This window comes from Mytilus galloprovincialis, chromosome 9 (assembly GCF_965363235.1).
Source record: "Mytilus galloprovincialis chromosome 9, xbMytGall1.hap1.1, whole genome shotgun sequence".
Taxonomy (NCBI): Eukaryota; Metazoa; Mollusca; class Bivalvia; order Mytilida; family Mytilidae; genus Mytilus; species Mytilus galloprovincialis.
In genome coordinates, this window is record NC_134846.1 from 3,261,568 (window position 1) to 3,274,450 (window position 12,883).

Sequence of the window (12,883 nt, forward strand, 5' to 3'; positions counted from 1 at the left end):
CATTATATGCAGCATGTTTTGAAAGGTATCTTGCTTCATTCTGTTTCTACAGTCCGACACACTTTACTAGTTTCACATTTCTACCTCTGCTGTGCTTAATGGCAATACAGCACAAAACAGCTGTGCTAAGTAAATGCACAATGTTAGGATATGGCAACTTTCCACATAACTCCAAATACCTATATTCTTAAGCAAGATGTATGTAGACATATAAAAAATCCAAAATTTAAATTTAAAGATCACACGAAGATCAACGGAATTAAATTTCAATGATCTTCGTGTGATCTTTAAATTTGGATTTTTCTTTATATTGACCTGTCAAAAACTTGAAAGCTACCATCATCAATTTACTACCGATAATGCCAATCGCGAAAGACACATTCGAAGTGGAATTCAAACGCATTAGTTGAAATTCAACCGAAAATGCAAGGCCACAAATAGCTACTTCAGAAAACGACCTCCTTTCGTAAAGAGCATAAGGTAGGGTAGATAACTCCAGGAAAAAAATGACTTTAAAATTGCTTAGGTCATCACTCTTATTACGCACGGGAATCACGACGGTTGGTTATACCTATTATCATTTATTGAACAACTTATTTTGACGTGAAAGGATATTGCATGACGATAATATAAAACAATATTAATATAAATACAGGTAAAAATTATTTTTGAAGCATGTTATTTGAGAAAAAGCGATTTCTCATGGAGAGTTTTTGCGGAAGACGGTAGGATTTTTTTTTTTAACGTTCAAAAAATGTAATAAAGAATTGATTATACCTTAAGGTACCTTTATTTTTCGAAGTTATAGGGACCAATCGTGCTTTGAAGTAATAATTTTGACAAAAAAATGGTGTGTTAGTATGTGGGGAAAAAAAATCATTTTGAGTATGAAATTTTTGTCCCCTGAATCTATAGTCATTTTTTTTTTTTTTTCAAAAGAAATGATAAAGCTTGCCCATAAGGCTTTTATTGGAAATATCATTCAATGATTAAATCCTGTTTTCAAAATTGTATATAAAATCTTTGATTTTGGCAAAAGGAGGGGAAAGAGGGGGGGTAGTCATTCAAAACCTAGCGGTCACCCTTAACTCATAATGAGGTCTCTGATTACAATCCTTTCTTTAACCTTACAGATTATCAAATATGATTTACCTAATTGTAAGCATTGCCTAAGGGTCACATAGATATACATATGCAGCAATCAAGGATCAATATCAATGAGTATCATGAGTACAATTTAAAGCCATGATCAATTGTCCTAATTGTTTAATGATTTATGTAAAACTAAATGTTCAATCTTCCATAGGCTAAGGCATAATATTACTAACTAGATACATGTAGAGATGTACATGTATATTGCAACAATTGACAACCTCATAAGTGACATAAGTCATGACATACTGTAAATTTTTTATATACATGTACTGCAACAAATTACAACCTTATGTACTGTAAATATATAATGCAACAGATGACAACCAGAGTAAAACATTTATTAATTATATACCGAATCACTGGCGCATGACCAGAGCAGGACCCCTCTGAGGCAGTCAGTGGGCGCAACACATAAAATTAGTTGATCTGCCACTTATAACTTCATGTAATGTCATCTGTATACTGCAGCAAATGATACAAAATGGAATTCTTTCTTTACACATCACATTTAACAACACTCTCACATTTGCTTAAACTTAATGAATGCATTTCTCAGAACATTATTGATGTATTGCCATTATCATGATTATGCACTTCTCTTTTGAACTTTTAGTCCAATAAATCACATAGAGATAACACATGTTATTGCAAGTAGTTTCAGAAGCACATAATTATACAAGTAATTTTGAAAACAAACCAGAATTCTAATTGATAAATGTATTTATACTTTATTTGTAGTTGACAGACTATAAACAACTTTTTTTGTTTTACAAAGAATCAAGATACCGGAAATATACATTTATTCCTGCTGTAAAGGTTAGTACATGTACTTTAAGCTTTAACTTTTTTAATTATAAGACTAGTGAAACTAGCATGCAATGTAATAATGCTGTATTTGCTCGCACATATTCATAGTTTTTTTTTTTTTATCTTTTTAAAGCAAGTAAAATTTGAATTCTTAAACACACTTATTGCCTACATGTAAAAAATGACTGTAATATTTTTTCTGTCTATGAAGAATTAACATAGAAAATTTGGTGCACACTGAATAACGCGCATAGCGGGTTATTTGACAGTGTGCACCACATTTTTTATGTTATTTCGAATAGACAGAAAAAATATTACACTCATTTTTTAAATGTACAAATACATGTAACATACAAATACATTTTAAAGTACTTTTTTTAGGACACCATTTGTCACAGTTTGGCCACATAGACATACTGCATCAAATACTAGTTATTAATACCATACTAATAATACTGATTCAGTATTATTTATATATTTGACCTCATTGTAAAGGTAAGTAACAATATTACACACTGTAGCATGTACATCATGTACAGGTTGTAAGCTCTTGAACATGTATTTAATTTATATAATGAATATTGAGATGTTGTGCTTGTCACTTTTTAGTTAACCAGTAACATAACAAAAACAATCACAAATAACATTACAGAAGAAGATGAAATATGTCATGATTATACTTCTAAAGAGACTGCTTTCATACATCATATAAATTCATAGAATTATTTCCCTTGAAAAAAATGCATGTTGATATTTTTTAATATAGGAAGAGACATAAACTTTTAATAACTAATATGTGGAAAACATTCATCTATTTTGGTGGATTTAACATATTATATGGACAATGACTTTATAGGCTGTTCTCTGTAGGATTAAGAACAGTTATTGTTTTTTTTATAATTTAAAGCAAGCATGCATACTTTAATGTATAACTGCTGTTTTCTTTTCTCATCACAACTGTATAATACATCTAAATGGTGTTGTGTTCATTAAAAAATGTGTAAAAGAGTGGCCAAAGATACCAAAGGCACCTTCAATCTCATAAGTAAAAAAACAAAGAAAAAGCCAAGGCTAAAAAAGAAACAGATAAACAGATAAACAGACAAACAACACACACTAAATACAACATAGAAAAATAAAGACTGAGACACACATACCCCACCAAAAACTGGGGGTGATCTCAGGTGCTCTGGAAGGGTAAGCAGATCCACATTAACCCAATCATTGAATATGTTGAATAAGTACATGAATGAAAATTATCATGGTCTAATATATTTCAAGGGAGATAATTGAATTAACATTATTAGTTAAACATTAAAATATGAATGATCTGTTCGTTGTTAAACACTTCATGCATCAACATTATCATGGTCTAAAATAATTCAAGGGAGATAATTTAACTAACTTACTTAAACATTGAAATATAAATGATTTGTTCATTGGTGAAGACTCTACCTGGACTGTCAACATGGACAACACGAATAAAAGCCCTGTTTTAATTGATAAATTGTTTTTTGTATACATTTTGGTGAAATTTTGTCACATGTACATTTACTAAATATCCATTTATTTTATATTCTTTAATTCATATAGAGAGAAGAAGAATTATTTATATATATAACCTGTAAACATAGAAGTATGTTAAATTGAGACACCAAGCTCACAGAATATTAAGGTAAGTCAGTCTTAATGTATTCACATATATGATATAATATATACTCATATATAAAGTCAGTTTTTATACACAATTAATTTTTTTCTTTGGGGGGGGGGGGGGGTATATAGGAATTACTCTGTCCATGTATGTCTTTTAACCAGAACTCAAAAATGAACTGACACTTATTAAACTTAACACAGTTGCAGTACACATCCTGAGAAAGTACATGAATTAACTTATCATGGTATAACATATTTCAAGACAAATAATTGAACTAACTTAGTTAAACCTTGAAATATGAATGATTTGTTCATTGTTGAAGACGACATGGACTAACAATATCATGGTCTAAAATATTTCAAGGGAGATAATTGAACTAACTAAGCTAAACATTGAAATATGAATGATTTGTTCATTGTTGAAGACTAAATGGACTAACATTATCATGGTCTAAAATATTTTCTAGGGAGATAACTGAACTTACTTACATATATACATTGGAATAGAAATTATTTGTTCATTGTTGAAGACTCTTCATGGACTGTCAACATGAACAACATAAATAAAAGCCCAGTTCATTGATAACTTTTTTTTTGTATGCATTTATTTTGGTGCAATTTTGTCACATGTGCAATTACTAAATATCCATTTATTTTATATCCTTTGATTTATATAGAGAAAAGATTTTTTATATATAACCTGTAAACATAGAAGTATATGTTACATTGAAAAAACAAGGTCAAAGAATATTAAGGTAAGTCAGTCTTAATGTATTCACATGTCATATAATATATATAGTCATTTCTACTTTTTTTTTGCGAGGGGGGTCGTGATATATAAAAATCCATCTGTGTGCCAATGTTTGTCATGTTTGTCTTTTAACCAGAATTCCTCAAATATGCACCGACAATGAATCAGCTTAACACAGTTGCAGTACACAACCAGAAAAAATACACACATAAACATTATCATGGTATAAAATATTTCAAGGGAGATAATTGAACTTACTTATTTTAACATTGAAATATGTGGCAACAGGTCTTGTAAACACAAATCCTCATAAATGGCTTGATTGATAATGATTTAATTTTACACAGTGGCAATACCGAACATGAAAATTGACATTAATAAATACTGTTAAAATATATTTCAAGGGAGATAATTGACTATATTAAACAGTCAAACTACATAACTTAACAGTCTAAAGCCATAATTCTGGTTTAAATAATGGTATATTTTGTGTAAGAAGTTACTTTATTCTGATTTTACAGAAAATGGCTAGATGTCAAATTTGGACAGAAGTAATACCATATTTTACTAATGCTCGTGACGCCATAATGTTTAGGTTTCTTTTTGGAGAATACTGTGATGTTCTTCAAGATAATAATATTTCAGAGGATTTATCTGATGTGTGCACATATCCAGGAGATTGTCACTGTTGTAGTTGTAGACGAAGGCAGAGTACTATAGCTGTAGCTAGTACAATTGATTCTTCTGATTCCCTATTTGCTTTAAGCAACAGGTTCTCAGACTCAATTGATGACATTGAACTTTGTAGGGAAGCAGAGGTACTTCCTTCTTCACCAATAGTATTAATCAATAGTGACAGTTGGATAACCTCTGATCCTATGGAGACTGATGTTCCTCATCAACTAAGTGAATCATTTGCCTCTGTTGACAGCAAGTCATTATTAGTTGATGAGGAACAAGTATTGGAGGAGCATTGCTTATTAGAGTCATCAAATATGTCAAAGATTTATGATGATTTTGATGGTCAATGCTTTTCTGATGATGAACACATTTTCAATCAGCCCCTTTCAGAAACAGTCGGTTATAGTTTTAGTAGCTGTGAAACTCAGTTATCAACTAATTATACAGGTGTACCATGGCCAAAATTAGTTGAACTTGAATTTAGTGATACTGAAACTCAGCCTCTAACACTTTTAAAGGATGAATTACCTTCATCAGCAGTTGTTCTAAGTTTAAGTGATGCTGAAACTCAGTTACCAGCTGCTACTGATGATTTACCATCCTTAAAAGCATTTGAAACAACTTTTAGTAATGCTGAAACTCAGGACCCAGCTTTTTTAGTTCATGAATTGCCTCTAGCATCAGAAGAACTAAGTTTAAGTGATGCTGAGACTCAATGGCCAACTGATTATGAAGGTGCACTACTTCCTTTTCAGGGTTTGGTTGGTGAACAGAACGAAGAGAGTGATACATATTGTCTTTCTCATTCTGTAAGCCTTATCAAATGCAAGAAAAGGAAGTAATTTTTTGTGGTTGTATGTGTTAGGTATATCTATTGGGACATTTGGAAATTAGTATGGCGTTCATTATCACTGAACTAGTATACATTCGTTAAGGGCCTGCTGAAGGACGCCTCTGGGTGCGGGAATTTCTCGCTACATTGAAGACCTGTTGGTGACCTTCTGCTGTTGTTTTTTATTTGGTCTGTAGTTGTCTTTTTGACACATTCCCCATTTCCATTCTCAATTTTATTTTAAGTTTATATTTTTATGATTTTTCTTTGTAAAAATCTTGCCAAATGACGTCAAATGTATTTTTGGAAACATGATGATAAAATTAACTTGTATTCACTATTCATCGTAAATAGGTACAACAATAACTGTAATAGTTAAATATTTGAAATCTTGGTCAAAACCATGTTAAAATAAATTTATGAACTACAGTTGTGCATTTTCATGTTTTATTTGTAAACTACCATCATATAACCTAGTCCCTGGATATGATACACACTTAGTTTTTAATACCAATGATGATGAATATTACACATTATGGCAAAATGAGCATATTCAGTTTAATTATAATTTGAAAGGTGAGAAATTATTTGAAATGCTTTTACTAAATTAGCATGAATTTTAAAACTTGTTTTTGCACAGTATCTTCCATTTCACCAACAGTATCTCTTAATCTATAAAAAAAAAATGTGTGCAAGACATTCCACGGACTGTAAAATAAATAAGGTGTGGGTAAGATATACATATACTTTATAATATTTTAGTAAAAATTTGGGATTAAATAAAATGTGTCATGTTTACAGCAAACATTACTACTGAGGTAAATTGCATGTAATGGATCCTAAATTTCCACCTCTTCCATTTTACATTGACTGTTTAACAAATGAAAATGTAATAAAATTGTATAATGAAAGTAAGAGCCATTTTAGAGCTGGCAGTCAGCGAATAATACACAGATGGGTATGTAGCATTTTGAAAAAACATCCAGAAGATATACATTCAGCTAGTCTCCTCAAAAGAATAAAGTCAGTAGTTGCGAAACTTAGAAAATTAAAGACCTCTAGAAACTATGAACAGATAGACCCATTTGAAAAGCAGATATTTCGAATTCCTGAAAGATTCAACGTAATACCAAAAATAAACAATGTACAACCTAAAATTAATGCTCTTAAAAAAAAATATCAGATTTATATGTAACATTGGGAAATGAAAAGAAAAAGGTTCGACGAAAAAATATAAAGATTATCAATTTAAAGAAAGAAATGGAATTTCATAAACAATTAGTAAAGACACCAAAAATGAAGACAACAATTATGCAAACAGAAAATGCAAAACCTATGATTAGCAGCAAAGGTACCCAGTGCAATCTCACAAGATTGGATGGTCAAGTACTACATCAGGAGATAAGTTATTTACAAAATGAGATAATCAGTATTTCAAATCAAGAAATATCAGACCAAACTATACCAAAATTGAGGGAAAGGACTAGAGGAAATCCGTACACCAATAAGATCCGGGAATGCGTGTTATATTGTATTTCAAAGAATGTTCCAATGCAGAACATTTCCGATGTTATTGGGAGCATTGTGAAAATTGTAAATGGACATGAAATAGACAATTTGCCCTCTGTAGCATCTATCCACAACATGTCAAGAGAGGCAAAAGCTATTTGCAACAGACAAGTAGAAGAGGCCATTGGAAACTCAGAAAACATTACTTTGATGAAAGATGCCACATCTAAACAAGGACGGCATTTTTATGGAACCAAAATAAGTGGAAGTGAAGGAGAATTTACTTTAGGTATATGATAATACTTAGTTTACAGTTCTATGCCCCCGCCTCCAGGTGCAGAGGGCATTAACTGTTACCTTTGAATGTCTGTCCATTTGTAATTTATAAGTTTAAAAAAAGGATGTAGGCCCCTACCAACGAAGTTTAAGGGGACTAGGTTTGCACTCTTGTTTGTCAGTCTGTCCGTCCGTCAGTCTGTCCGTCCGTCAGTCTGTCTGTCTATCTGCCAAATCAGCTTTACACACTTTTTGTTGTCATGCTTGAAGATATTGGTTTGAAATTTGGTATATAGTATAACCATGATAAGTTACAGATTTTTTTGAAAGAATTTTATTTAACTTAATATACTATTGGTTAATATCAGCAATATCTCTAAAATGGAGGCAGACTTTTAATACTTAAGTAGTTTCTAAGCCCCCGCCTCAAGGCGAAGAGGGCATTAACTGTTACCTTTGACTGTCCGTCTGGCTATCCTTATATTTCTTATACTATTGGTTAATATCAGCAATATCTTGGACAATTTCTAAAATGGGTGCAGATTGACTTTTTAAAAAGAGTTATGCCCCTTTGAAATATTACTTTTATGGTAAAATGTCCTAGCGCTTTCATGGTGTACAACTGTTGGCATAATTTAAGAAAACTTATACTAAAGGTTAATTATGGCAAACTGAGCATATTAAGTTTGAAAATCAGTGCCGATAATTCTTATTAGAAGAATTGTGACCCTTCGACTATCAACCTTTGATAGAACCAACACATGGACATTGGAACTTTGTTCTATTTTTATTGCTGTTGTTCTGTTCACAAACCTTTCACGTATATGGATGATGCATCTGTGTTTAAATTATTTGCTGCATCATTTGAAAAATTATGAACTCATCAGATAAAAAAACAACAGCTTCTATAATTTTCACAAAAGCCATAATTCAATTAATAAAAAAAAATCTTATACTATTGGTTAATATCAGCAATATCTTGGACAATTTATAAAATAAACCATATTCCTGACTTGGAACAGAACCTTTTTTGTTAAAAATGGTGTGTTGACCCTTGTTTATGCACATGCTACACAAGAAAAGGTTATTTATTATATGAGAATCAAGCAACCTATGCATTGCAGGAATAAAAGAGATATCAAGTGGATCTGCAGAGCAATATGTTAAAGCAACATTAGATATAGTTCATGAAATTACAGAGGAAAATGCTTTTTTGACAAAACTTACCAACTGTATGACTGACAGAAGTGCGACCGAGCTCAAGTCAAATAAGATTCTCAATCAATTAAAAAACAGTAAAGAGGAAAACAATGAGATGACCATTAATGAATTTCAGTGTTCTGTACATCCACTTCTGCAATTTGCTGATGAAGTTGAAAAAGTAGCGAAAGAAATAGAAAAAACAAATTCTGTACATTTTAATACATTATTCCGAAACAAAGGAGAATCGTATACTCATAATTTAATTAGATGTATCTCAAAATTATTTTATAATGAAAAAGTTGGAGATCCTGCATACTGTCGAACATTTTTAAAATCGAATAATATTGACAATATACCAATCCAAGACTTTGTTGGAAATAGATTTAACACTCTTTTTTATAATGCTTGTGGTGCATTCTGTCTAAAAGATCTTCTCTCCGTCTATATAAAGTCATCGAAAAATAAACCAAATTTTCTTCAAACTTCTTTACTTCAACTATTTGAAAATGATATCGTCACATCAATCTGTCAGTCTATTGGAATTATTTATATCAAAATTACAGCTCCGTATTTTTCTTTGGCGTCTCAAAATAAACCAGCTCTACAAATGAAGCCTGTTTATAACACGTTAGTCGAGGAATTGGAAAAAATTGTCAAAAAACCAGCTATACTTTTGGACAATGATTATCAAATATTTACAGTTGATAACCTTAAAATATCTGATTTCTGCCAAGGCGTATTAAAACCGTTGGATGAAAATAGCATAGTCTTGCAATGCATTTCGAAAATGACATCTGGTATTTTAGGGAAATGCCAAAATTTTTTTAAGGATTACCTTCCTGAAGGTAAATACCAAATTCCATCCGAAAATACAAAAAAAGAGACCTTAACTTGTCCATCAAACAACATTGCCCTAGAGCAAATGATGGGCCAACTAGACCGGCAAAAGACAATATCACCAAATATCAACACATCAACAATAAATACCAAACTTATGATGAAAAATAACAATACAATGGAATGGCTGGGTGGGAAAAATGAAGAAGACAAAATTCAAATTATGGCAAAAGCAAGACAAGAGTCCCAAATACTAAAAGAAAAAGAAATATCAGATGAAATTAAACTAACTAACGAGAGAAGAGCAACACTTCAGCAAAGAATTGATGAGAAAGAAGCTAAATGTATGAAAATTAATCAAGAGCGCAAAGAATTATTAAATGAAATAGATAAAATGGGAGGTAAATGGAAAAGTGAACCAGAAATGAATTCATATATTGATAATTTGAAATTTAAGAAAGATAAAATTAGTGCAATTAAAAATCAAATCATGTATAGGAAAGATGTATGTATGCAATCAGTAACTGACAAATCTCTATTTAGGCGTAATTTGGACATTAATTCTTTAAAGCAAAATTTGATAAATTTAATTCAACTTGAAAACACCAAAAATGTACCAGTTCCAATGGAAATCAATGAAAATGACAATGAGCATTCACATGAGCAGGACATTCCACTATTTTTACAAGCTTCAACATCAGGACCTCTTCATTCACCATCAATAGCCTTTTCATCAACCATAGATCCACACCTTCATGAGTCACTATCAACTGAAACATCATCAAGTACATGTACACGTTCAACCTTTCCGAAGTCACAGACAGTCTTACCTTCAGTTTCAACTATTCATCAGTCAACATCAGTCTTAAATTCAACTATTCATCAGTCACCGTCAGTCTTACCTTCCGCAACCGCAGTCTTAACTTCAACTATTCATCAGTCACCGTCAGTCTTACCTTCCGCAACAGCAGTCTTAACTTCAACTATTCATCAGTCACCGTCAGTCTTACCTTCCGCAACAGCAAGCTCACTCATCACTCATTCACCATCAAATGTCAAAGCTAAATGTCATTCCTCACCATCTTTATCACCATCACCAGCAAGGACAATGTCTCCACATGAATTATTGGAAAAACCACCATGCTGGTTTAAGAACAAATACCTTCTTCATACTTGGGATGAGGGGTCAAACAAATTAACAACTTACAATGGGAAAATAGTCCATTATCTGGCAAGACGAAAAACTTTTAGGGTAAACAACATTTCATGATATTTTGGGTGTGCATGAAGGTTCACTGTCACATCTCTTTAAAATAAAAACTGGGAAATTGATATTATTAAGTTTTGGTGAGTGGTTAATATCTCATGCCTGTTATCCTTTTTACATTAATAAAATGGTTTCCCCTGATGTTTTAAAATGGAATTAAATACTAGTAACTCAAATGATACTTGATGCATGCTTTTGATAACATACAATAACCTTTGTTTCACATGCAAGGTGTTATAGATCACACAACACCATAACCTGCATCCCTCAACAATTAATGTCAGATGAATACATAGCTGCCACAAATACAGACTATTTTAGTGTGTGGTGCAGGCATTGGCTAATTCAGTTAAATGAAACAAACTTCTATTTCCCTTGTTAAATAATGCCTTCATAGCTTATACTTTGACTAATAAACTTTATGTTGCTTTATGATACTATATGTTGCTTTGCTTATTAGTGTTACTTTATGTTGCTTTATGATGCTATATGTTGCTTTGCTTATAAGTGTTACTTTATGTTGCTTTATGATGCTATATGTTGCTTTGCTTATTAGTGTTACTTTATGTTCCTTTATGATGCTATATGTTGCTTTGCTTATAAGTGTTACTTTATGTTGCTTTGTGTTGCTCTATGATACCATATGTTGCTTTGCTTATTAGTGTTAGTTTTCTTCTTGTGCGACAATATAATTTTTTTGCTTTATATATTGTTTTTACAGCATGATTAAAAAAATGTTTGCATACTAATAACACTATCTTTAGACTGAAAATAAATCAAACTTTTAAAGACAGCTTAAATAAAATGTATATACATTATTTACAGGTTATATATTGGAATGAATCTGAGGGTCAGAAAGAGACTACAAAATTAGAAAGATACGATTTGACATACAAAGAACTAAAACAGGATATCAATGAAGGCACACTTAAGATAATGTAAGTATAACAAAATTAAATAATTTTAATAATCAAATTGAATTATTTTAAGAATCAAATTGAATTATTTTAAGAATCAAGTTAAATAATTTCTTCAATCAATCTTTAAAAATATTCAATAATTTGTTTTAGTCATTTGTTTATCCTCTTTTCTGTTGTTATGAAGTTACAAACTGTTTTCTTTTTTTTATTTTCAGAAATTAATTTTTAAAACAGACTATAGTGTATTTTGATTAATGATTGACAGTAAGTAGTAAAAAATAAGCAAGAGTTACCTCTCTTTGATAAGTTATTTTTTTGGGGAAATACCTTATGTTACTTTATTTCAAACCATTAATATGAAGCTAAAAATACTCTCCAATCAGAAAGCACTATTCTAGCATTAATAGTGAAGGACCCCTGGTGTCAATTTTGTGTAGGAAGTTCAGTTTCAGTGATTTTGATTTTTTCTTCTGAAGTAGCTACCACAAAAAAAAAAAACAATAGACAAACAGCGGTCAAAATAGTGCTGACTACTGTGCTGGTGATACTTTCGGGAACGTCCACACTCAGTGACATTGACACCTTGACTGTTGTACGAAAGATTAACGTTTCGTCTACATACGATATTACTTGTAAGTGATATGTGAAGTCATTTGATCACACTTGCACTCAACTGTAAAATAAACAAATTCTACTGAAAATGTTATTGACAATAGCTATCAAATGAATATTTTTTTTGCATTCTTTATTAAGTTGATTATCGATTTCTCTGTCAAATTAAAAACGTGTAGATAGTAACTGGTTAAAACCCCAGATTTGAAAGACAAATGCAATATAGTTTCCGTCAAACAGCTTATTCAATCCGAAGTCCTGAAAGCCAAATTATTTCGTCGACGATATTTTGTCGCTTTTACCCCTATTTTAGTCAAGTGAAATAACAGACGTTTGTTAATTAGCTTTTCCAAGATCTTAAGTAGAAGTCCATAATA

The 12,883-nt window shown here is 31.2% G+C and overlaps 1 long non-coding RNA gene across 2 annotated transcripts; it reads left to right on the forward strand.

Moving 5' to 3' along the window:
• The first annotated feature begins 1,088 nt into the window (after positions 1–1,088).
• Positions 1,089–12,201, forward strand: LOC143044277 (uncharacterized). 2 transcript variants are annotated; one of them, XR_012968618.1, is made up of 6 exons: positions 1,089–1,971; positions 2,344–2,457; positions 3,556–3,637; positions 4,296–4,373; positions 11,800–11,912; positions 12,110–12,201. It is a non-coding gene; the product is annotated as an uncharacterized LOC143044277 (long non-coding RNA). The 2 variants fall into 2 exon arrangements; XR_012968617.1 differs by lacking the exon at positions 4,296–4,373.
• The last annotated feature ends 682 nt before the right edge of the window (positions 12,202–12,883 follow it).